At 45.1% G+C, this 22,807-nt stretch overlaps 1 long non-coding RNA gene across 1 annotated transcript; it reads left to right on the plus strand.

Moving 5' to 3' along the window:
- The first annotated feature begins 21,237 nt into the window (after positions 1–21,237).
- LOC138513194 (uncharacterized) lies at positions 21,238–22,536 on the plus strand. Its single transcript, XR_011281727.1, has 4 exons — positions 21,238–21,332; positions 21,827–21,906; positions 21,989–22,066; positions 22,164–22,536. It is a non-coding gene; the product is annotated as an uncharacterized lncRNA (long non-coding RNA).
- The last annotated feature ends 271 nt before the right edge of the window (positions 22,537–22,807 follow it).

Genomic DNA, 22,807 nt, shown 5'->3' on the forward strand with positions numbered 1-22,807 from the left:
GTTTTAGGATTTGTACGGTCAAGCTTGCATAGGAAGGGTAATGTAAATGGGCTAGACCAGAATATCAGGATAATTGTTAGTTATTTTAACTGCTGTGGCTTGTGCCTCATTAATGCTTGAGAAGGTGGGAATTCTCTGTTTGCTGCAAACAATCTTCTGAGCGGCCCCCAGAAGGAAGCTGGGCAAGCGCACATGCACACAACTTAGAGGGAACCTTGAACATGGCTAGATACTAAAGCGATATATAGTGAGCGCTTTCATAGGTTTTTCATAATCAAGTCGACTTCAGTTTAAAATGGCATCCCATTTCATTGATGGTATTGGGGGTGCAGCACATAGTGTGTCATTTGAAAAGTGCATCTATATAATATTTTCCAGTGATTTTACAATCCACACAAATACAGCTGCAGGTTAACAAAATAAGCCCAGAGGTTCCCTCCTGGCTATTCCCTTTCTTCTTGCTTTTCATGATGTCGAAAAGGGGCGAGGCACTGCCAAACATTCTGAATGCATGTAAAAGTAACAGGCTGCAACAAAGGCTCAGATTCCTTTTGTAATTTAAAAAGTATAGAATTACAAAGCGAATTACTTTCAGTTTTCAGAACAATGGTTTCTATACTTCATGGGGAATTAAGGTCCTGATTTTTCTTGCTTTGTAAACACAGAAAATGGGTGTCTTCTTTTTAGAGTGTCCGTAGGTTAAAAACATTCTGGGTACATGGTTAGTAGGATTTTTGTTTTTATAAAGTGAAAGCTGAAGGCCAGTGTCAAAGTGGCTACAAAAGTGAAGTATGTTGAGAAATACTGTGTACTAATAATTGAGATTTGGGTTTCAAATACACATGATGCCGCCCACGCATTGCATGCTTTTTCTTTAAACCGCCATAGCTAGCATGCCTTAATTATATTTCTTTATATTTTCTAAACATGAAAATACCCAAACTGACACGTCGAAGCAAGCCCCCAGTTTCAGTTCCTGCGCCGCGTCCCTCCTGGCGGAAACAGAAAGTGAAATACTATTGCAGGCGCATAAAAGCCGGATGTTGCATTTGTGATCTGCCTGCAGACATTGCTATAATGGCCTCCCATGAAATAGACCAAACTTTGCAATGTCATTAGGCATTCAGAGCAGCCGCTCCGCTTTAATTGCCTTGATCTGTCTGGGGAAATTTGCTGTGATCTTTGGAACAGACAAGTGTGTTTGTTGCGCGGGCTTCCCATATCTATCGAAGGGTGCATCAGCGGATCCGCGCATGCACCTTTCATTTAATCATCTAGAATGTTCCTTGAAGTCCTCGTGTTTTCTAACAATTAACCTCAAGGTGATCCGTTGGTGCCTGGCCAGATGATCCAAAAATTGATCATAGAAGCAAGAGAATAAGTCCCTTTCCAGTTTTCAGGGAACATCCATTAGTGTGCACTCCTGGATAATGCTTTTATGAGTAGTGCATGGAATTGTGAGAAATATGTTTAAATATATATTTAGAATTCGCATGACATTTTCCAATGAATACGAGGGCACTGTTTTACAATTCCTTTTTTTAATGGCTGCATCACTATAGTGCTTTTGTGGCTTTGGACTAGGGGTGAACTTCCAGGGATGGCAACTAGGTGGTGCTGTGAGAAGAGTGGCTTGTCAATTGGGATGGCCTTTTAAGCTCCTCCATGAATATAGACACTTCTGGTTCAAGTTGGTATTTGGGCAATGCAGTGTCACATTTGATAGCGTAATAATCCATACGGGTATTCGGATGGAGCAGTGTTGTTTCTTGTCACTTTCGACTAAAGATTAAAAAATGGGTTCACATCTTTTTAAAATTTGACCCATGTAAGTACTGTTTGATTCTTAGTAACGTCACCTGCGAATAGCCTGGTGGTATAAGGAATCTGCAATCTAGCTTAATTCAGGCATTGAAGCATGCATTTCTCTAGATGTTTTGGACTACAACTCCCATGATCCATCCCCATTGCCTCTAATGACTAGGACTGGTGAGAATTGTAGTCCAAAGCCTCTTCAGCGCCAATTTAACCAGCGTCCATATTACTTTGTGTGACAATATTGATTCTAGAACTGTGATGCTTCCAGAAACGTCTTCCAAGCAGAGTTCCTCAATTTCCTAGGTCAGAGTTCTGAAAGAGAGACTTTTGAATCACAGTTAGAAGAGCTCCCTGACGTTCTAGGTTTCACAAAAACATTAGCGTATTGAATTTAAAATCCTCTTCTGTGTCTTTAATTACAAAGGATAATATTTTGTTTTTTTATTTCCTGGTGTGTAATTGGCCAATTAAAGTGCCTTTTATACAGTTCGAATTTACAAAAGCTACAACATATTATAATCATCATACTAATTTCAATGTAATAAAACTTTTTAGTTTAAAAAAAATTCACGATAAAATGCTAGTTTAAAAAAAAAAGATCAAAAGGGCCCACGAAAGCTGGCAACGATGGTGTAGTTAACATAAATAACAAAGCTGATGCACTTGTTCATGGTGTGTTTGAGAACTCTGTGTGAATCCGCTTGTTGTCTAGGTTAGTCATTTATGTTTGTTGTGAATGTCCAGTCTTAGCCAGGGATGTCATTTAGGGGTCGCCAGAGGTCGCAATTGCGACCTCTGAGGTCTCCCTTGCGACCTCTGTGGTCTCCCTTGCGACCTCTGTGGTCTCCCTTGCGACCTCTGTGGTCTCCCTTGCGACCTCTAAAAAAACAAACAATTGTGGCTCTTTACTTCTGGAGTTGCTGGCTTTCTTGTTCAGGCCCCTTAAAAAAGAAGACAAATAAGAACAGGAGTGCCACAAGTCTAACACTTTCAGCACTGACACTAAATAAGAAAGATTAGGAATACCAAATAATGTGTCTTTCTGGAATTCTATACAATAATTGCCAGACTCATTAAAGGTTTATTTCAGGCACACTTCAGGAGGTGAGTTACTGATTTAGTCTGATCTTAAACACCTCAACTCAGCCTTTCATCTTTCTGAGGTCGATAAATGAGTACCAACACAGGTTGGGTGATATTGGGTGTATATTTGTTCTATATAAAGCGCTTAAGCGTAAGTGATATATAATAACACATCATCATTTGGTCATGGACGTCTGCTTGCATTCACAGTGATTTGGTAATATGAGCCTATCTTAACGATACATATGGCGATCCATTCTTGTATGAAATGTACATCACATTTTAGTGATATCGTAACCATATTTTTCGTAGTGTACAATGCTATGTGATACCACTTCCTGTTTTGTCAACGGATGAAAGGTTGTGTTCCATCACTTCCCGCAATATCACTTTGGGTGGGGTCAAATGACATCACTTCCTGTGATGTCATCAGGGGGTCAAAGGTTGTGTGGTGTCACCTCCGATATGCCTGGCATTTTGGTGAAATGGCGTCCCTGGTCTTAGCCCTTCCAAAGAAAGTGTTCTACATGCAGTGATAACGATAAGGTGCTGGGAAGGGGTAGTAGATGCTTAAGAGATGGCCGCTTCCTTTGCTCCTCCGACGTTTGATGCAATGGCCATGGGAAAGATGGTTTCGGATATTGAAGGACTCAATATAGAGATGAAAATAGTGAACGTGGTCTCATCCGTGGCTGTGATGACCGGAACGTTGTCAAAGGAAAAGCTGGCTATATCACTGGATGTATTCCTTGGATCTGGGGAATTAACAGTCAAACTCTCAGGCTCTACCCCAAGGTTACCTTCCAAAGTTGCTACTATCTTCTATCGTCCCTGTAGCTCTTTAAAAAAATGTTTCCAGGACTTTTCCCTACTGAACACTAACCACAGCATTGCAAGCCTTCATGTACCACCTGTATTCTCGAGAGTATGATCCCTTAGTCTCCCCAGTTCAGTTACATCCCCATATTGTCAGTGAAGGGCCCCTGAGTTGGTGCACAGCAGGGGCCTAGAGGACCTGTCTTTCCCAAAATCCACTGCCGGGTTCTTCAATTGGCTATTGTTCCTGAAAGGTGTGAGTGGGATATGCTTAAGGTTCTGCATGGTTGTGACTTGGCCGCCCAGGCTTTATAGAAGGAAAGATGAGCCAACATCAGGTCTAGGCAGTATGACTATGATGTCTGTATTGATCGTACAACCTTTCCCCTGGAATGTAAATTGAACGAGGCCACCACTGATCAGATGGACGGCGACCAGACAATGTGAATGGATGCAGTCCCGGCATTGAGGGTTGGGCCCCTGTCCCCCATAACTATGGAGAGTCCGCTCCATGGCCTTATCAATGAATGGGAAAAGACGGCTACTTAAAAGTGGAGCGTAGCTGTGGCAAGACTTGAAGACACCTTGATGGTGAATCCTGGCTTGGTCATTGGGCAACCAGTCTGGTGCTGATCTCCTTTGCCTTAGCAAGACAAGGTGTGTCCACGGCCACCTCTACACCTGCTCGCAAGGCCCAGTCCAAGATCTAACAGACCTGCTGTGAAGAAAGACATATGGGAACGGAGATGCTATTCATATCAAAGACGTGCTATCTGCAGCTGTCAAGTCTTCACATGAGAGGAACAGGGTTTGACACTGAGATTTGATAAGCAGGAGCTAAAACGAACCTCTGGGTATCGAGCAACAACCGGTAGGCAGGAGCTACAACTTGGGCGCCAACAGGCACTAGTGGATAGTGCACCATGCATGTAACTTTCACACAATGATATGTATGATCCATTGTGCTTGAAATGTGTTCTAGATGTGCCATACATTTGAATTCTGTAATAAGCACGTTGCTTGCGTGCCATCTTATTGTCACTGTTGCCTCTACTAGAGCTGAGGGTCTGCACCAAACCCCACGTTATCTTACCGTGGGACACTGGTTCTTTTTGCATCGCTTTGCAACTACCTTCCTGCAGCGATCGATCACCTAACAGGGTTCTCGCTAAAGCGTTTTGGAATTTTCACTTCGGCTCCATTACGCGCAGTCGCACTAAGCAGATTCGGCTTCCACAGTGGTCTGTCTCTTAGTGCACGTTGTGCAGATACCAGTCTGATTACAGTCCTGCCAATCTAAAGAGAGATGCAAGAAATTCAGGTCTATACAGATTGCCCATCAGAGGCTTAATAAGTGTACATGAAAGTAACAGCCCTGAAGAAGAGCCATGGTGGAACCACGTGGAGGCTGAGTACATGTGTTTTTTGTATTATTATTTGTCTTGAACAAGTTAAAACAATACTTTGGTCAACGTATGGTTGAATACATGCGCTTTTTTGAATCTTTGATCTTAAACCAGTTTTACTAATACTGGGTGCTATTTACGGCAGGATATGCCCAATGCGTCTGCCTCTTTGCTTGTTTTTGAACCCTCTCGATACGCCAAGTGTTGGCTGAATATTTGTGGTGAAGGGGCACCTGAGGGACCCTCGGATGTGGAAACAAGGCACAATCACCACACACGAACTGATACGCCAGACACGAGGTTGTATTCCCAAAATCTAGGGTTTATTGCAAAAACAAATAGTCCCAGTTGGCCAAATTGTCCCAAGCCCCGCGACGTGTGTCTAATAGACCTCGGGGGACGCAAGAGAGCGAAAATCGTACATCAGTTACATATATACAAAATGAGTATCTTACAATTAGTAATGACACATTTGACACATTCGATGCCGCCCCTAATTCATTCCCTTTGAAGTGGAGGCGATGATTGACCATCGTGACAAATATGACACTTTAGATCACCATATTTAGTAACAGTTTGCTATCTCGAATTCACAGACACTATTCTTTATCTGTGAGAACACAGCGCCTCTGTTTTCATGGACAAGTTGCGCTTAGGGGGACTGGCACATTCCAGGCCTTACTATCTCCTGGTTTCGATTCACGCTCTAGAGGTCATCTTGCTCTCCGGGGCTCACAGTGCTCAGAAGGGGGGCCGTAAAGAACATCATTATTCAAACCCTTTAATATTAGTTTTGTGCATTGCTATTCTTTTAAGGAGACTCACTGGCATCCGTGTACTGATAAGAATGCCTTGCTCCCCGCTTCCAAGGATATGTGAAGGAGGAAAACTGGCTTTTCTGTCTGGCTCCCCGCTCAATGTTTCAATATGTCTTTAATAAACTTGGACCATTGAAGCAGAATAATATCTACAGCAAAGCAGTTTTACATGAGGCAAAGTGGCGATGTTAAAGAGAAACATAGAGAAAACAAAATGGCGATTCTGGTCACCTTAAAATGGCCGCACTCTAGTTGAATAGCTACGTAATAAGTAATGGGCATATATTCTTTATACTTTAAATGAGGTGGTTGGTCTTCGGCCAACCAATTATCCTGCATTGCCTTCTGTTCGAGGGGTGTCTACTTTTTTAGACTGACAGTGGTCATATTGACTAATGGTCTACGTTAACCTCAAATCAACTTCACTAACATAATGCGGAAGTCGCTTTAAGTATGTCTAAATATGCACATTACACATTAATTCTATATTCCTACTGGAATAGGCCAACTCTTTTCTATACTTCTACTGAAAAGCTACCATCATTTTTTAACACATTTTCAATATAAGATCTCAATCGCTGTGTGACCCCTTTGATTGTTTATCGAGGCGCCCAGAGAGATTTTCCAGTTGTGTATTTTCCATAATCAAGAGATGTGTGAGGGAAACGCAGCAAATCGGTCACTAGATCAACTCTTGTATAACCTACATATTACTGCTATTGTCCAATTTGCCCTAATGCCAACTGCAAAACAAAAGAGTTGATGGCTGGAAGGTTTAGAATAAATCTTGACCTCTGGCATTGCTCTGGGCAACCCTCCAGACCATCGTTCTTCGCCTGCCAAGCCATTACAAAAGGGGAAAAAACCAACTTGATCTACTCCCATTTGACTGCATCTTTTGAGCTAATTCGGTAGGTCAAATGGTACACTTTAATTACAAAATAGTTGTGGGGTGGAGTAAAGGGAATAGGTTGAGGTGGCGGGAAGTTAGGGAGGATGCGTGGGGTCCTTCCCCTGCATTTGGAGGCGTTGCGGGGCATCTCCCTCAGCAGTAGGTCAAAAATAATTAGGTCAAATGGGCAGTAGGTCAGGTTTTTTAAGTCAAACAACCCATATTACCAGCTAGCAGCGTGGCTAATGTGGTATTTCCCAATCCTGTAGAGGCAGTAACAGTGACTTCACCTTTCACCATCTGTGTCGCTTTCCAGGACCACATTATCGTCTTCATGCCAGCACCGAAGACTGGTACCACCAGAGACTCGGGTTCTGGTATCCTGTAATTCTAATGGACCCTAGCCGTATGTGCTAAGTAGGCCGCATCTCAGCTTCACAATCTGCAAGAAACACACAAGTGAGTGAGGTACCTCCTCAAAGATTAAATGGCTGGACCGTACACCAGCCAAAGGGTTCTGGCCGCAAACGGCCATGTTCAAGTGGTTTGCCTATTGCTTTTTTTCTGGACAATGATCCACGTCCGGAAAACGTGGATCATTGTCCAGAGTTTGATTTTTCTTTAAAATAGTCTTTCCCTAAATCTACAAGTACATGCCTCTGCCTACAATAAAGGAACATCAAAAGGATGCTTGTAAGAATGTCAGAAATTAACAAAAAAAGGTCCTCTGTCTGGAATCGTACTCTACCCTATTCACTTTCCCTATTTACTAAAAGGAAAGAAACAAAAACCAACCTGAGGGTGGCTGCTGGCTTCGAACCCCAACCCAATCCCTTTGTGAAAAAGGTCTTTGTTCATAGTTTCAGTTCAGGATATAGAGATCTTGGCGTGAAGAAATGTTATCAAGGTTTTCCAGGCCAGGTCTTTAGCCGTCTCGCCCCGCTCAGGAGATTCTCTCTCCTCGGGGTACTTTCTGTCTTTCTTCCTCCCCGCTCTGTGAAATTCTCATTCTCTCCCGCACCGGGGCTTTCCTCCTTCTGCCTCTGTGACTACTCTCAGGATTTCTTCCTTTTGACCCCGGTTTCTCCCAATCTCACCCCACTGTGGGCTTTTTCTGTTTCTCACTCCCCACTTTTCTCTCTCTGTTCCCACTTTGGGGTTCTTTCAGTCTCTCTCTACTCTGGGGCTCTTCTCATTCCCCACTCTGAGGCTCTCTTCTCGCTTACTCCCCACTCTTGGGTTCTTTCAGTCACTCTCTCCTTCCCTGCTGTAGGGCTGGTCTCTTTCTCTCTACCCACTCTGGCTTCCTCAGCTCTTTCACCCACTTTGGGCTTCTCTGTCTTTTCCCCACTCTGTGGCTTCTTCCAGTTTCTCTCCCCACCTGAGTTTTTTTCTATTTGTCTCCCCACTGTATTCTTCCACTCCGAGGTCTCTCTCTCTCTGTCTTTCTCCCTAGCCTAGAGTTTATCAGTTCTTTTCCCACTTCAGACTTGTTTCTTTCTCCTTCCCCACTCTGGGGTTTCTGGCTCTTTCTCCCACATCAGGACTTGTCTTGCCTCCCGAGCCTCCGGAGGCCCTGTGTACCTTTAGCTGATGAGCATTGGTCTCTGGGAGGGCCATGTAGGCCGACTGCTCTTTCATCTCGTAGCCGCTGATGCAACTCCTCAACTAGACTCCGTGACAGTGGGTGTCTCCTCCTGGTTCCCGCTGGCTCGGTGTGAGAGCTTGTGAGCAGTTCCTGCACCAGGTTCTCTTTCTTCCCGCTGAGGTGCTCTGTTCTCGCTCAGGTTGCAACATCCCACTGCTCCAGTTTCTCACCTGCCGTGCCATGTTGCACTCTCCTAGTGGTGACCTCTGGTTGAGACACAACGTCTGGCGTTCTGACTCTCCGAGCACCTCCCTTCCCAATGTGCTGTACTGTGTAATTAAACCCTTTGGGCTGTGCGGAAACTCCTTCCTGATTGCTTCTACGAATGACGTGACTCCAGGAAGCTGGTCTTTCTGCCGTTCTACTGTTTGCTTTGTATGTGGTTGTGCAAGAGGCTAGGCTGGCTTGCACAGTTCTTGTAGCAGTTTCCCTTAAAGAGAATGAAAAGAGGTTTGGTCAGAAGCCAGGTCCGCCATGTCAAATGTGTATACATGATTATTACAAAAGCCAGCCATTGTTAGAGTACTGTTATGTTATGTTACTTGGCATTTATATAGCGCCTTATGTACCATTGGTATGGTCTCAAGGCGCTGGTAGGTTGAACGCCCTCGGGAACTGAAGTTCAAGTCAGTAGAGAGAATAGAGAGAGTCATAAAGGTGCGTGTGAGCACCGGATATGTGTGCAGCTTGAGTGGCATTCGTGTGATAGCTGCTTCTTAGCGGTAGGTGTGGTGGTTGAGAGATCAAGAGTATGTGTCCGTTCTGGTGGGATTTATCCAGACCGATTGTGGCTGCGTTAGGCCTGAGGAGAATGCCTAGGCTGGAGGGTGTGTAACCAGCAGTGTTTAGTAAGAGTGATGGGGAGTATGAGGCAAATGATGGTATGAGAACAGCTATACCGAATGGTGTCATAGTATCGCTGTGTTCTGGTTGAATGGTGGTGTAAAGAAGAGAGTAAGCGTAGAGATGTGATAAGGTGGTTTACCTTAGATGCTTGAGATCGGGCCCACTCCAATAGTTCCATGTACTCCATCCGTTCCATGTACTCCGACTGTTCCATGCATTATGACCGTTTCATGCACTCCAATCCGTTCTATTCACTCCATTTTATGCACTCCAACCATTTTATGCACTTCATATTGTTCCATGCACTCTATCATTTTTGTACAGTGTCCATTCCGTGCCCTCTATCTGTTCCGTGCATTCCATCCATTGCATGAACTTGCTCAGTTCTATGCGCACTATCATTTCGATCAGTTCTATGTGTTCCTTCTGATCAGTGCACTTCGTCCGATCTATACAGGTCATCCCTTCATCATCCGGTGTGCTCCTTTCATTCGTTGTACCCGCCTTATCCTTTCTCCATGCATCATCCATCCACATACGTCATCTTCACACATTCCGTCCACTTCACCCGTTCCACCCACTTCACCCGTTCTACCTTTTCACCCGTTTCGTCCACACACTTTTTGTTTTACCTACTTTACCTGTTCCATCCACATACTTTATCCGTTCCATCCACATACTTTACCCGTTCCATCCACATACTTTACCCATTCCATCCATATACTTTATCCGTTCATTCCATATACTTCGTTCATCCGTTCCACATACTTCGTTCATCCGCTCAACCCAGTTCATCCACTTCACCCAGTTCATCCGCTCCACTCACATACTTCACCTGTTCCAACCCCATACTTCCTCCGTTCCAACCATATTTTTCACTTGATCAATCCCCATTACCGGTTCCATCCACATACGTCGCACGTTCCATTCAGCATACTTGACCCATTTTGTCAACATACTTCACACGTTCCTTCCACATACTTTACCCGTCTCGTCCATATACATCACCCGTTCTTCCAGATCGATCCTCCGTTCCTACCACCCACTTCACCCGTTCCTTCCAACCACTTCACCCGTTCCTTCCAACCACTTCACCCGTTTGCTCCGCACTCTACACCTGCTCTGCGCACTCGCACCATACTCCACACCCGCTCAACACCCTACATCTGCTCAACACCCTACATCTGCTCAACACCCTACATCTGCTCAACACCCTACATCTGCTCAACACCCTACATCTGCTCAACACCCTACATCTGCTCAACACCCTACATCTGCTCAACACCCTACATCTGCTCAACACCCTACATCTGCTCAACACCCTACATCTGCTCAACACCCCACATCTGCTCAACACCCTACATCTGCTCAACACCCTACATCTGCTCAACACCCTACATCTGCTCAACACCTTACATCCGCTCCACGCACTCATCCGCTCCACACACTCATCCGCTCTACGCGCTTCGTCCACTCCACCGACTTCATCCGCTCCACTCACTTCGTTCATTCATCCTGCATTATCGGTTCAGCCCATGTCACTTGTCGCACACACTCGATCCGTTCCATGCTCTCCATCTGTCCCATGCACTACACATGTCTCATGTACTCGAATCGTCTATTCTGTTAGTTACATTTATACCATGCACTCTTACATTCCATGCCATCTGTCTGTGCACTCATCCGTCTCTTGTATTCGTCTTTCCATCCTCTTCCCTTTATTCCTTTCGTCCAAATTGATCCTCTTGCCCATTACATTTATTTCGTCCATTTCATTAATTTCAGCCACTTTACTGCTCTCATACAACTTATTCTTTTTACCCACCTCGCAGGTTTGATCCTTTTTACTCATTCTATTTTGTTTGTCCTTTTTAGCTAACCTTAGAGATTATTAGTTTTCGATTTCTCGCTCAGATCTTGCTGCTGCATCACTATTTATGATCTAGCATTTGGGCAAAAGTCATTGAGATGCTGTTATCCAGTTTGAGTTAGTTTGAGTTTGGGGTCGGTTTTAGGGGAAGAGCCAAGTTTTCAGTAACTTGCGGAAAGACATGAGGTCTTCAGTGAGTCGGATGTGGGGTGGGAGTGCGTTCCACAACGTGGGGGCCAAGGCTGAGAATGATGATCCGCCTAACCTGGCTGAGTTTGTTTTTGGTATGACTAGGAGGCCGGCTGAGCTTGATGTTAGAGTATGTGCAGGGTGATAGGGTTTTAGTTTGTCTTGAAGTTTGAGGTCCGGTTTTATGCAGTACCCTGTGAGAAATGCATAAGGTTTTGAAGGTTACCCTTTGGGCAACCAGAAGCCAGTGCAGAGTTTTGAGGGCTGGGGAGATGTGGTCTCTAGGGCCAAGCACTAGTAGCAGTTTGGCTGCAGCGTTTTGTGCTCTTTGTAGTTTAGTCAGTTGGTATGCATGGACTCTGAGGTAGAGGGGGTTAGCGTAGTCCAGTCTTGATATTACAATTGATTGAACTGCGGAGAGTCTGTTGGGAAAGGTGAGGTATGGAAAAATGTGCCTAAGAGTTTTAAGGTGGTAGCGGCAGGACTTTGAGACGTTGTTGACTTGGCGCAAGAGTGTTAGGTCAGAATCTTGGATGCATCCAAGGTTTTTTACTGATTTAGAGAGGGTCGGTGAGTTGCCCAAGGCAGATGGCCAGGGTAGTGGGTGTGGAAGAAGTTTGGTGTTGCCACATACCATGATTTCGGTTTTGGAGGGGTTTAGCAAGAGGTGGTTTGTGGTCATCCAGAGCTCTATGTCGAGGAGGCAGGAAGTGAGGTCAGGTCGGCAGTTGGGTTTTGAGTTCAGGAGTTTTAGAATTAATTGAGTGTCATCAGCGTAGTTGTAGCACAGGATGTTGTGTGAACGAATGATTTGTGGGAGGGTGGCCATGAAGAGGTTGAACAGGAGGGCTGATAGGCATGCTTCTTGTGGAACTCCCATGTCGACTTGTCGGGCTTGGGAGGAATCGGTAGAGAGTAGGGCTATTTGGTTCCTATTATTGAGGAAGAATGCTATCCATTTGAGAGCGGTTCCACGAATTCCTAGGGAGTGGAGGCGGTCAAGGAGGATTGAGTGGTTGATTGTGTCGAAGGCGGCGGATAGGTCAAGAAGGATTAATGCGGCGCGTCCCGCAGAGTATGCCGTGTTTTTAAGGTCATCCAAGTTTGAGGTTAGGGTGGTTTCGGTTCCGTGTCAGGCTCTGAAGCCTGATTGAGTGGGGTCTAGGAGATTGTTGGCTTTGACAGTAGGCCGTTCGGTCGATGAGTTTGCCAAGGAACCTGGTGTTTGAGATGGGGTGGTAGTTTTTGGGCTCGAGAGGGTCGAGGGAAGGTCACATCTTAGTTCCTGTACACCCCTCAAAAGCAGCATCAGTCTCTGGGGGGAAGGGATGGTGACTTAAATCTCTCTCCGGGCTTTCCCTGTCCCCTTATGGAGGAGTCACCGCCAGAGGGAAGGTGATGAACTCCCTGGATTTGTGTCACATGGCACTATTTTTCCACCGTTACTTGGGAGCCCCAGGGAAACTGTTGGTTTATGAAGCGAGTGCATTGTTTATCACAACAAACCCCACTATTCTGGAAATATGCGGGCTGATATTTCCTTGTTGACACAACATCAAAGATTCATCGCTATATAATGCGAGCCGTCCAACAATTGATTCAATTGATTTTCCTCCAGAAGGTGGCCATGAGGAAACATCCATGAATTTTGGCAACAAGGAGACCAGCCTTGAATATGTAGCATGAGGCGATGCTCCCCAACTCTGGGCTATGCGTTGAACCACTCTGGGACTGGGCCATGAGAAGAGCAACCCAGAGTCGAGGCCACACATAGACCCACCCTAGGTCGTGCACGTTGCCCCCTTTTTCTCATGAAGGAGACTCACTCGGGTATAGCATAAGGCGGGCATCTGCGACCTGTGGCTTTCCACGTCTTTTGGACAAGAACAAGCCTTCACCATTGACTTGCTGGGGCAAAGACGAGCTGGACTCCAAAACACCTTGTGAGTCAAAGGTTGCAGACCCCAGGTGTAGCTACATCCATGGCCTCTGCTCGGGATATTCCCGGGAGATTCTCGGTGTGATCTCACCTGATAGATGCGGATCATGTACTTTCCACGTGCAGGCTGAGAATTCTCACTTTAACTTTGCGTGGTCATTGTCCCGGCAGGGAGAAAACAAAAGCTAATATCCTTTGTTTTTCTCACACACACACGCAGGTCCTTTTGGTCTACAACTCTGCATCGCCCATTCGTAACATTTGTGAAACGCAGACCTCACAAATGATTTTCCTTGTGGGGATATGTCAGGTATGTGATAGACCAGAAGGTCCTGCTGCAGGGCGCAGGGCAATGGGTTTTATGTGTTAATATCCATGCAAAAACATCCCCATACAAGAATATGGCCTTAATTTTGCTGCAATATTAAGCCATGTAACCTGCAACCCCCATAATTCTTTTAATGGAGTGCAGGATACCCCCGCAACTCCCAGTCCCAATAACCCAATAAATTATTGCCACTAATAAAATCACATATGACCTTACACCACGACCATATATATAGCGATATTATTGGTGGGGATAACATTACCTGGTACCGGGCAACGATGACTGTTGCGCTGTGAGCAGAGCCGTCACTAGTGTCTGCTCCTTAGCTCTGGTCGATGCTTTCCTCAATGCTCACAGTGAATCCATGGGTATGGAACCCAGAGTATTGACCGATCTAGAAGAATGATCACTCAAGCTTGGTTCCCATGTCAGTTCCACCCGCGGCTGTCTCCAGGAAAGTGAGGGCCGCTGAGTTTCGATTATGTGGAGTCACCTGAAAGTGTATCAAGTGGTCACCCAGACCAGGCCTCTACCCACAGGTGATAACGTGCCATTACCTTAACCCTTCCTTTGCCTTGGTCAAGTGTCTATTGATACATTGCCTCAGAGGAAACCACTAGCAGAGATCACCGCTCCCCTCACCCACCTTCTCGCGATGGAAGTGGCGGTAATCAACTTCGTTTTCGCATTTGCAGAACAGCCTAGTAACCAGGTGCGGCTTCCTGACGAATCTGATGAGAGCAATTATTAATAATAATTGCCCTTTTGACAGTGGTATCTGCGCATTGGCTCATGCGTCTCCTGCAGAGGCTCGCGTAATGTTATTCTGGTTTTTAATAATGGCATGAACTACTTCCCAAATGTCATCACCCACATGTTCAGTCTGTGTGATTATTTTAAAATGTCATCCACAACTTGCAAAGGTGAAGACAAAAAGGCTTCACAGATGCAATTTATGGATCAAAAAAGCTGGATCTTTCAGAAAGTGGGGAAAAGGTTGCCGCTGTCGCTTCTTCTGGTGTCTTCTGGAGGGTGGTGGGTGTAGGTTCCATTGACGGTGGTGCTGCAGCTAAAGCCTGGGTGGATCCCACCTCTTCCAGGAGGTCTCTTCTGTGATCCCTTTGGGAATATGGGGTTTCAGCCCCAAAAAATCTGTAAGTACAAAACAGGTCACCTTGTTTAAAGGATTTAGGGCCGGATAACGAGGTAGGCTGGATCCCGCGTGATAAGTCCACTGACACAATTAGCTGCTCTGTTGCTGGAATTTGCAGACCTCTGCCCTGATTATGCCTTTACCGCCATGGTGGCGGTAATGGTTGTCAGAATACTGTTAATACTGGAGGAAATACCCAAACAATTGGTGATGCCATAAGGCAAAAATAAGTGGGAAATGTGGATGAGGGTTCAGGCCAGAAGGAGAGGGGCACCTGAGAAAGGGCAAGATCTCCATAATGGGCGATAATTCTTTGAAGGAGCTAAGCCTACCTGTTTCGGACCAAAATCTGGAGGGGAAGAAAAAGCAACTCTGTCAGCGGACTGCAGTTGAGGTTTCTGCAATGGCTGCCCACCCGCCAGGGATGTAATTTCACCAAAATGCCAGGGGTAGCGGAAGTGACACCACGTGACCCTTGACCTCTGATGACATCACAGGAAGTGATGTCATTTGACCCAACCCCCGAAGTAACATCCCGGGAAGTGATGTCACACGACCTTTCACCCCTTGACAAAACAGGAAGTGGCATCACATAGCATTGTTCCTCGTACACTATGAAACATACGGTTATGATATCGCTCTAATGTGATATTCATTCCATACAAGAATGGATCACTATATGTATCCTTAATATCAGTGTGTGTAGGCCCATATCACCAAATTACTGTGAATGCAGACGTCAAAGGCCAAATGATAATGATGTGTTATCATATAGCACTTACTCTTAAGCGCTTTATATAGAACAAATATACATCCAATATCACCCAACCTGCGTTGGTACTCATTTATCGACCTCAGAAGGATGAAAGGCTGAGTTGAGGTGTTTAAGAACAGACTAAATCAGTGACTCACCCCCTCATGTGTGCCTGAAATAAACCTTTAATGAGTCTAGCAATTGTATAGAATTCCTGAAAGACACATTATTTGGTATTCCTATTCTTTCCTATTTAGGGTCAGTTCTGAAAGTGTTAGACTTGTGCTACCCCCTGTTTTTATTTTAAGAGGCCTGGCCAAGAAAGCCACCCACTCCAGAAACAAAGAGCCCCATGGCGCTGGCCACAGCCAGCCCAGGAGCTTATATTAAAAAAGAAATACTAAGTTAGAGGTAGCAAGGGAGACCTCAGGGGTCGCAGTTGTGACCCCCAAATGCCGTCCATGCCCAACCCCACATGGAACGAGATCCAAAAAAGGATTTGCAGGGTGAGGGGGTGGGGGCACATGTGTCAAGGCAGAGGAGTAAGACCATGGGTAATGTGGGAAGGGGGGTTCAGTGGGGCTCAGTGGGGCCACTGGTGCGTGTACAGGGGAGGAGAAGTCGGCTGGACCCCACTAACCTGCTTCGACATCTGGCCTTCAGATGGCGGAGCTCGGCGTTGGATGGCAGGAAGGTCCTGGTGAGTACCCACACACCTTGAGCATGGACATTGCCACATGCCCCCTACATGATGCCGCGGGTGACTCTGTGCGCCTTTAAACAAGCTCAAGACACACATGTCCAAACAAGCGTACCACTTCCGGAATAGTCACATGACACCAGGATCAGGCAAATAGCATCATCAAACCAAAGCGCATGAGTTTGCACCCTTTAAATTCTGCTGTAGGATCTGGTTTCGGGTGATTATATGTTTTTTCATAAAGGCCTGATTGTTTTGTAATCACTGTCCTGGCCACAGGGCTGCAAGACCCATTAATAAAGCCATCTTTATCCAGCTGTGCTCGTGTACAGTATGGATGTATGTAGGTGATTTACAAAGTGCAAGCCTAGCTGGCCATCAACAGAGCTCTGTGCAGGGGGTCTGCTCAAGCTGGCAAGCTACAGAGCTCTGTGCATGGGCTTTGCTCAAGCTGGCAAGCTACAGAGCTCTGTGCAGGGGTTTTGCTCAAGCTGGCAAGCTGGCAAGCTACAGAGCTCTGTGCAGGGGGTTTGCTCAAGCTGGCAAGCTACAAAGCTCTGTGCAGGTGCTTTGCTCAAGTTGGCAAGCTACACAGCTCTATGCGTGGGCTTTGCTCAAGCTGGAAAGCTGCAGAACTCTGTGCGTAGGCTTTGCTCAAGCTGGAAAGCTGCAGAACTCTGTGCGTGGGCTTTGCTCAAGCTGGCAAGCTACAGAGCTCTGTGCGTGGGCTTTGCTCAAGCTGGAAAGCTGCAGAACTCTGTGCGTGGGCTTTGCTCAAGCTGGCAAGCTACAGAGCTCTGTGCGTGGGCTTTGCTCAAGCTGGTAAGCTACAGAGCTCTGTGCAGGGGCTTTGCTCAAGCTGGCAAGCTACAGAGCTCTGTGCAGGGGCCTTGCTCAAGCTGGCAAGCTACAGAGCTCTGTGCATGGGCTTTGCTCAAGCTGGCAAGCTACAGAGCTCTGTGCAGGGGCTTTGCTCAAGTCAAAGGCGCCCTCACTTGGCTCACAGTACTGACCGGTGTAACTTCCTGTGCTCATTTAGCCGTCTGCGCCACCTGCTTCCAATTCACAAACAAAGCTCTCCTTTGGAAGTGCACCTCAAACACCAGAGCTTTGCCTTCAATGCCGAAGTAGCAGAAGCAAGTGCCACGCCTTATCCTTTCAACAGAAACATGATTGTGGCCATTTCAGAGTATGGACACGTCACTCAGTCTTTCAATATTGAGAACTTTGTCGTTATCGGACCACAAACAAGAAAAAAGGGGGGAGGGTCAACATCTACCCCTGATCAATCGTGTAGAGGAAGTAGGCTTAGAAGAGGCAGTGAGCTGGTTTGCGAATACTAGCCATTAAGGGTCACAGATAGGTTAGAAAAAGGTTGGATAATAATTAAATGTATTCATAGATTCGGACACACATTTTAAAAATAGTAGGTTCACAACAGAAAAAACACAAAAAGAAACTTGAAAAAGTCACATATGAGCCTCATTTGGCTTACAATGGAAAGTAAAACAGGTGACAAACTGTTGTTGCATCACAGTTGGTTAAATGAGCGTTAGTACCATATATATATATATATATATATATATAGTGTGGATTTCAAATACTTCTGTTAGACTAGTAGTATGTTATTGCAGTCGACACATATTGATGCAGGTGTTTCTGGTTCGGGATCCAGTCAGCCTTCACTGGGTTTGAAATGTTCACAGATAAAGGGTCCGAACTGTCATCAGGACGTGGTTTGGGCTGGTGAACGCCTATGGAGACAGGTGACACAAAGTGGGGGGTGTGTCAGAAAAGAGGTGACCACACAGGGTATTCTGTGTGTAAAAACGAACTGCGCTCTGAAAGCCTACCTGTGTTCCATCAACGGTTGAACACGAAGAGGTATCAGGAAAGCACCTTAAGTGGAGCGGGCGTCAGTAGTGAAGAATCTACAGGGAAAAGGGTAACAGTAAGTTACCTGGATAGTATGAAGGATCATACATAACTTATTGATGGTAGTGTGGAGCATACCTTATTGTGTAGGTATGTGTTGCAGCGATGGTGCTGGAACTGTTTGAGGCTTGTTCAGGTTTAAAAGATAGCCATGGTCGCTGTGTGAGGAAGAAGTAGAGAAAATCAGCTTCTAGTTGGTAATGGAAAAGTGAATTCTATCGTGGAGGTGCCTGCAGAATTTTGCGTGAAGAGAAGGGATAATTCAGGTGGTGCCGGCAAACGTGTGGTGTTGGGCTGGAGTAGAAGCCCTCTAAGTGCCTAGCACGTAAATGACTTTGACAGTAATTTAGGGGAGCTTATGGTCGGCACCGCATGGTTTATGCATTAAACAGACTTAATTTGTATTTCAAAAATACAGGTGTAATTACGTATGGTTGTGTCATTTTTTAGGAGTTCAAGTGCCTAAACTGGGTGATGGCAGGGTGATTTGACAATATTAGGTCAGAGGTGGAGGCATCGTCCTGTGGGCCAAAACTCTATACAATACAGAAGTCCAGAAACACCTTACTAACACAAAGTTGTATCGGCAAATACCCATTGATCCAACCACCAGACTTCTCAACGAAATAGAAAGCCTGATGTGCCACGCACAACAGGAAGGTTGGATTGACGATGATGAGAAACCTTTCCTGACAAACCGCCACCCGATTCTACCGGCCTTCTACCCAAGATCCCCAAAGATGCAAGCAACCCACCCCGTCATCCTATAGTAGCAGGCAAAGTATCAGTTCTAGAACCCCTATCGATCTACATCAACTACTTTCTATGCCCGCTCATTAGCCAGATGAGGTCCTACGTACAAGACACAACATCAACCATCAAAAAACTTGATGCCCTAACTATAAACCAAGAAGGCCTCTTAGTCACTCTTGACATCGAATCACTAAACACAAGCATCCCTCAAAGTGAATGCATCGACTTCCTCGCTACATACCTAGACAGAAGAACCAACATGGAACCACCTACAGCTTTCTTACTTGAATGCATTCGGATAGCACTCACAAAAAACTATTTTATTTTCGAAACATCTTTTTACCAACAATGCCACGGCACCTCAATGGGGGCAAATTTTGCACCAGACATAGCCAACCTTTTCATTGACTATTTTGAAACAAAATCAATTTATGATATAAACAACCCCTTCAAAGAACTGATAGGATTCTGGATTCGATACATTGATGACGTCCTCATGACATGGAAAGGAACTGAAACAGAACTAAAAGATTTCTTTGCCTGGCTTAATAACAAAGATGCTTGCATCAAGTTCACCATCCAGTCAGACAAACATTCCATCCCTTTCCTAGATCTCACCGTCTATAAAACCGCCACCAACACTCTGGCCACCACCCTTTATCGCAAAACAACTGCAAAAAATACCCTCTTGGAGTTCCACAGTTTCCATCCGGCAGCTCTAAAGGAAAACCTACCCTTCGGCCAATTTCTACGCCTGAGGCGTAACTGCACGACTCGAGAAGATTTTGAAACAACTAGCAATGACCTCTCAACAAGACTTCAAGAAAGAGGCTACCCTAGCCACACCATTCGCCGAGCCAGAAAATGAGCCAAAAACAGAAGCAGGGAATCATGCCTCTCACCTATTCCATGAAAACTTTGCAAAGATAAAATTACCTGCGTGACAACTTTTTCTCCACTAAGTAATCAAATAAAGAAGACCATTCTAAAACATTGGAACATCCTCCACACAGAATCTTTTGAACCAGCCAAACTCCGCTTTGCGTTCAAAAGAAGTAGGAATCTTAAAGACCGGCTGGTCAACACTTACACAGAACCCATCAGGCCACCTGAACAACAAAGCACCCTGTGGAACTTACCCCCTGTCAAAGGTCACTACAAATGCGGATCATGCTCAGTGTGTTGTCTAACGAGAAACATGAAATCCATCGATCTCAACGGAAAGAACTGGAATTTTGAATCCTTTACCAACTGTAAAAGCAAATGGACAGTCTACAGAATCCAATGCCCTTGCAAACTATTATACATCGGCAAATGCAAGAGAGAAGACAGCGCATATGCGAACATCGCTCGTGCATCAAAAATGCCGTCCCTGACAAGCCAATGGTGTCACACTTCCAAGAGAAACCCCACACCCATAACAACATCTTCTGGTTCGTCTTACAAACAGCCAGAAACCCTTTCAGAGGTGGCAACAGAGACCTCTCACTTGGTAAACTAGAGCAGCAATGGATTTTTCAATTCAGTTAAACAAGGCCTAAATGTGGCAATCGAATGGAATCTATTTTTCAAATAACTATCCACTATCATCACCTTTTTTGAGCAACGGCCTTCCATGATGATTCAAAAACAAACTAGATACCATCTTCCCCTTGGTTTTTCCACCCACGGTAAACTCCTCAAAGAACTAGATCTACTGACACTGTACCACTATAGTGTCATACAATATGTATTCACATGCTATTTATATCAAGTCACCTATTGATAACGAGTGTCAATACACCTTTGTTTTGTAAAAACATGTTAAAAAACATGCAACTATATGCTGTCTGTACGAACCTTTAACCTTTCAAACACCAGCTAAAGCTTATCCGATTGACATACATGTTGAAATACGGAGGGCTCTGCTTTTTTGCCTGTTTTTTGGTCAAACCAGTTCATGCTTAACACATTGCTAAAGTCTTTCCAAACCATGCCTCTTCGGTTTTCTTCTTTTTCATGCATGCTAAGTTATAAAATCAATTACCAAGCTATCTGTTTTGAACATTTCTTGAAGGCATTATAAATACAATTAGGTGGTTCCAATTCCTCAGTTGTGTCTGCTCTCTTTAGTGCCCAGCCGCGCTCCCACGCACCTATCAGGAGCTGACACACACGTATGCCATTTCACAATAAACACGCATAGAACTAGTGTCTCACACTAGCATTCTACCGCGCATGCGCCACTCACACTCAGATAGTGTCCCCGGCATAAAACCCCACTGCGCATTCGCTAGCCCAATGAGTCCGCGTGTTACTCCCTTCCCTCAGTAAGGCAGCTACTGCTACACAGCTCTCTGCTGCATCGCATTATATCGGAAGGAAACTGAAATCCGGCTCTTCAGGTAAGCAACATAGCTAAGCCAGGCACCACCTCGTAATCTCACTGCATGTTTCCTCGAAACAGACGCTCTTTTTTCAAAACGTTATTTCGGACGTTTTTGAAATGAGCAAATCACAATTTTTTAACATCTCGAGCTCATGGCTACCTCTGACCTAATATTGTCAAATCACCCTGCCATCACCCAATTTAGGCACTTGAACTCCTAAAAAAATGACACAATCATACGTAATTACACCTGTATTTTTGAAATACAAATTAAGTCTGTTTAATGCATGAACCATGCGGTGCCGACCATAAGCTCCCCTAAATTACTGTCCAAGTCATTCACGTGCTAGGCACTTAGAGGGCTTCTACTCCAGCCCAACACCACACGTTTGCCGGCACCACCTGAATTATCCCTGCTCTTCACGCAAAATTCTGCAGCCACGTCCACGATAGAATTCACTTTTCCATTACCAACTAGAAGCTGATTTTCTCTACTTCTTCCTCACACAGCGACCATGGCTATCTTTTTAACCTGAACAAGCCTCAAGCAGTTCCAGCACCATCGCTGCAACACATACCTATACAATAAGGTATGCTCCACACTACCATCAATAAGTTATGTATGATCCTTCATACTATCCAGGTAACTTACTGTTACCCTTTTCCCTGTAGATTCTTCACTACTGACGCCTGCACCACTTAAGGTGCTTTCCTGATACCACTTCGTGTTCAACCGTTGATAGAACACAGGTAGGCTTTCAGAGCGCAGTTCGTTTATACACAGAATACCCTGTGTGGTCACCTCTTTTCTGACACACCCCCCACTTTGTGTCACCTGTCTCCATAGGCGTTCACCAGCCCAAACCACGTCCTGATGACAGTTCGGACCCTTCATCTGTGAACATTTCAAACCCAGTGAAGGCTGACTGGATCCCGAACCAGAAACACCTGCATCAATATGTGTCGACTGCAATAACATACTACTAGTCTAACAGAAGTATTTGAAATCCACACTATATATATATATATATATATGCTACTAACACTCATTTAACCAACTGTGATGCAACAACTGTTTGTCACCTGTTTTTCTTTCCATTGTTAGCCAAATGAGGCTCATATGTGACTTTTTCAAGTTTGTTTTTGTGTTTTTTCTGTTGTGAACCTACTATTTTTAAAATGTGTGTCCGAATCTATGAATACATTTAATTATTATCCAACCTTTTTCTAACCTATCTGTGACCCTTAATGGCTAGTATTCGCAAACCAGCTCACTGCCTCTTCTAAGCCTACTTGCTCTACACGATTGACCAGGGGTAGCTGTTGACTCCCCCCCCCCCTTTTTTTTTTCTTGTTTATGCCAAACGCTTTTTCTGAGTCAAACCCCCAAAAAAGAAGGCCTTTCTTGCCCCTATATTCCAGTAATCGGACCACAGATATCCGGCTCACTGGTGTGGTGAGGTTAGATTAGCAGAATTACCATAGTTGGGG

This window comes from Ambystoma mexicanum, chromosome 12 (assembly GCF_040938575.1).
Source record: "Ambystoma mexicanum isolate Mex_15411 chromosome 12, UKY_AmexF1_1, whole genome shotgun sequence".
Lineage (NCBI taxonomy): Eukaryota > Metazoa > Chordata > Amphibia > Caudata > Ambystomatidae > Ambystoma > Ambystoma mexicanum.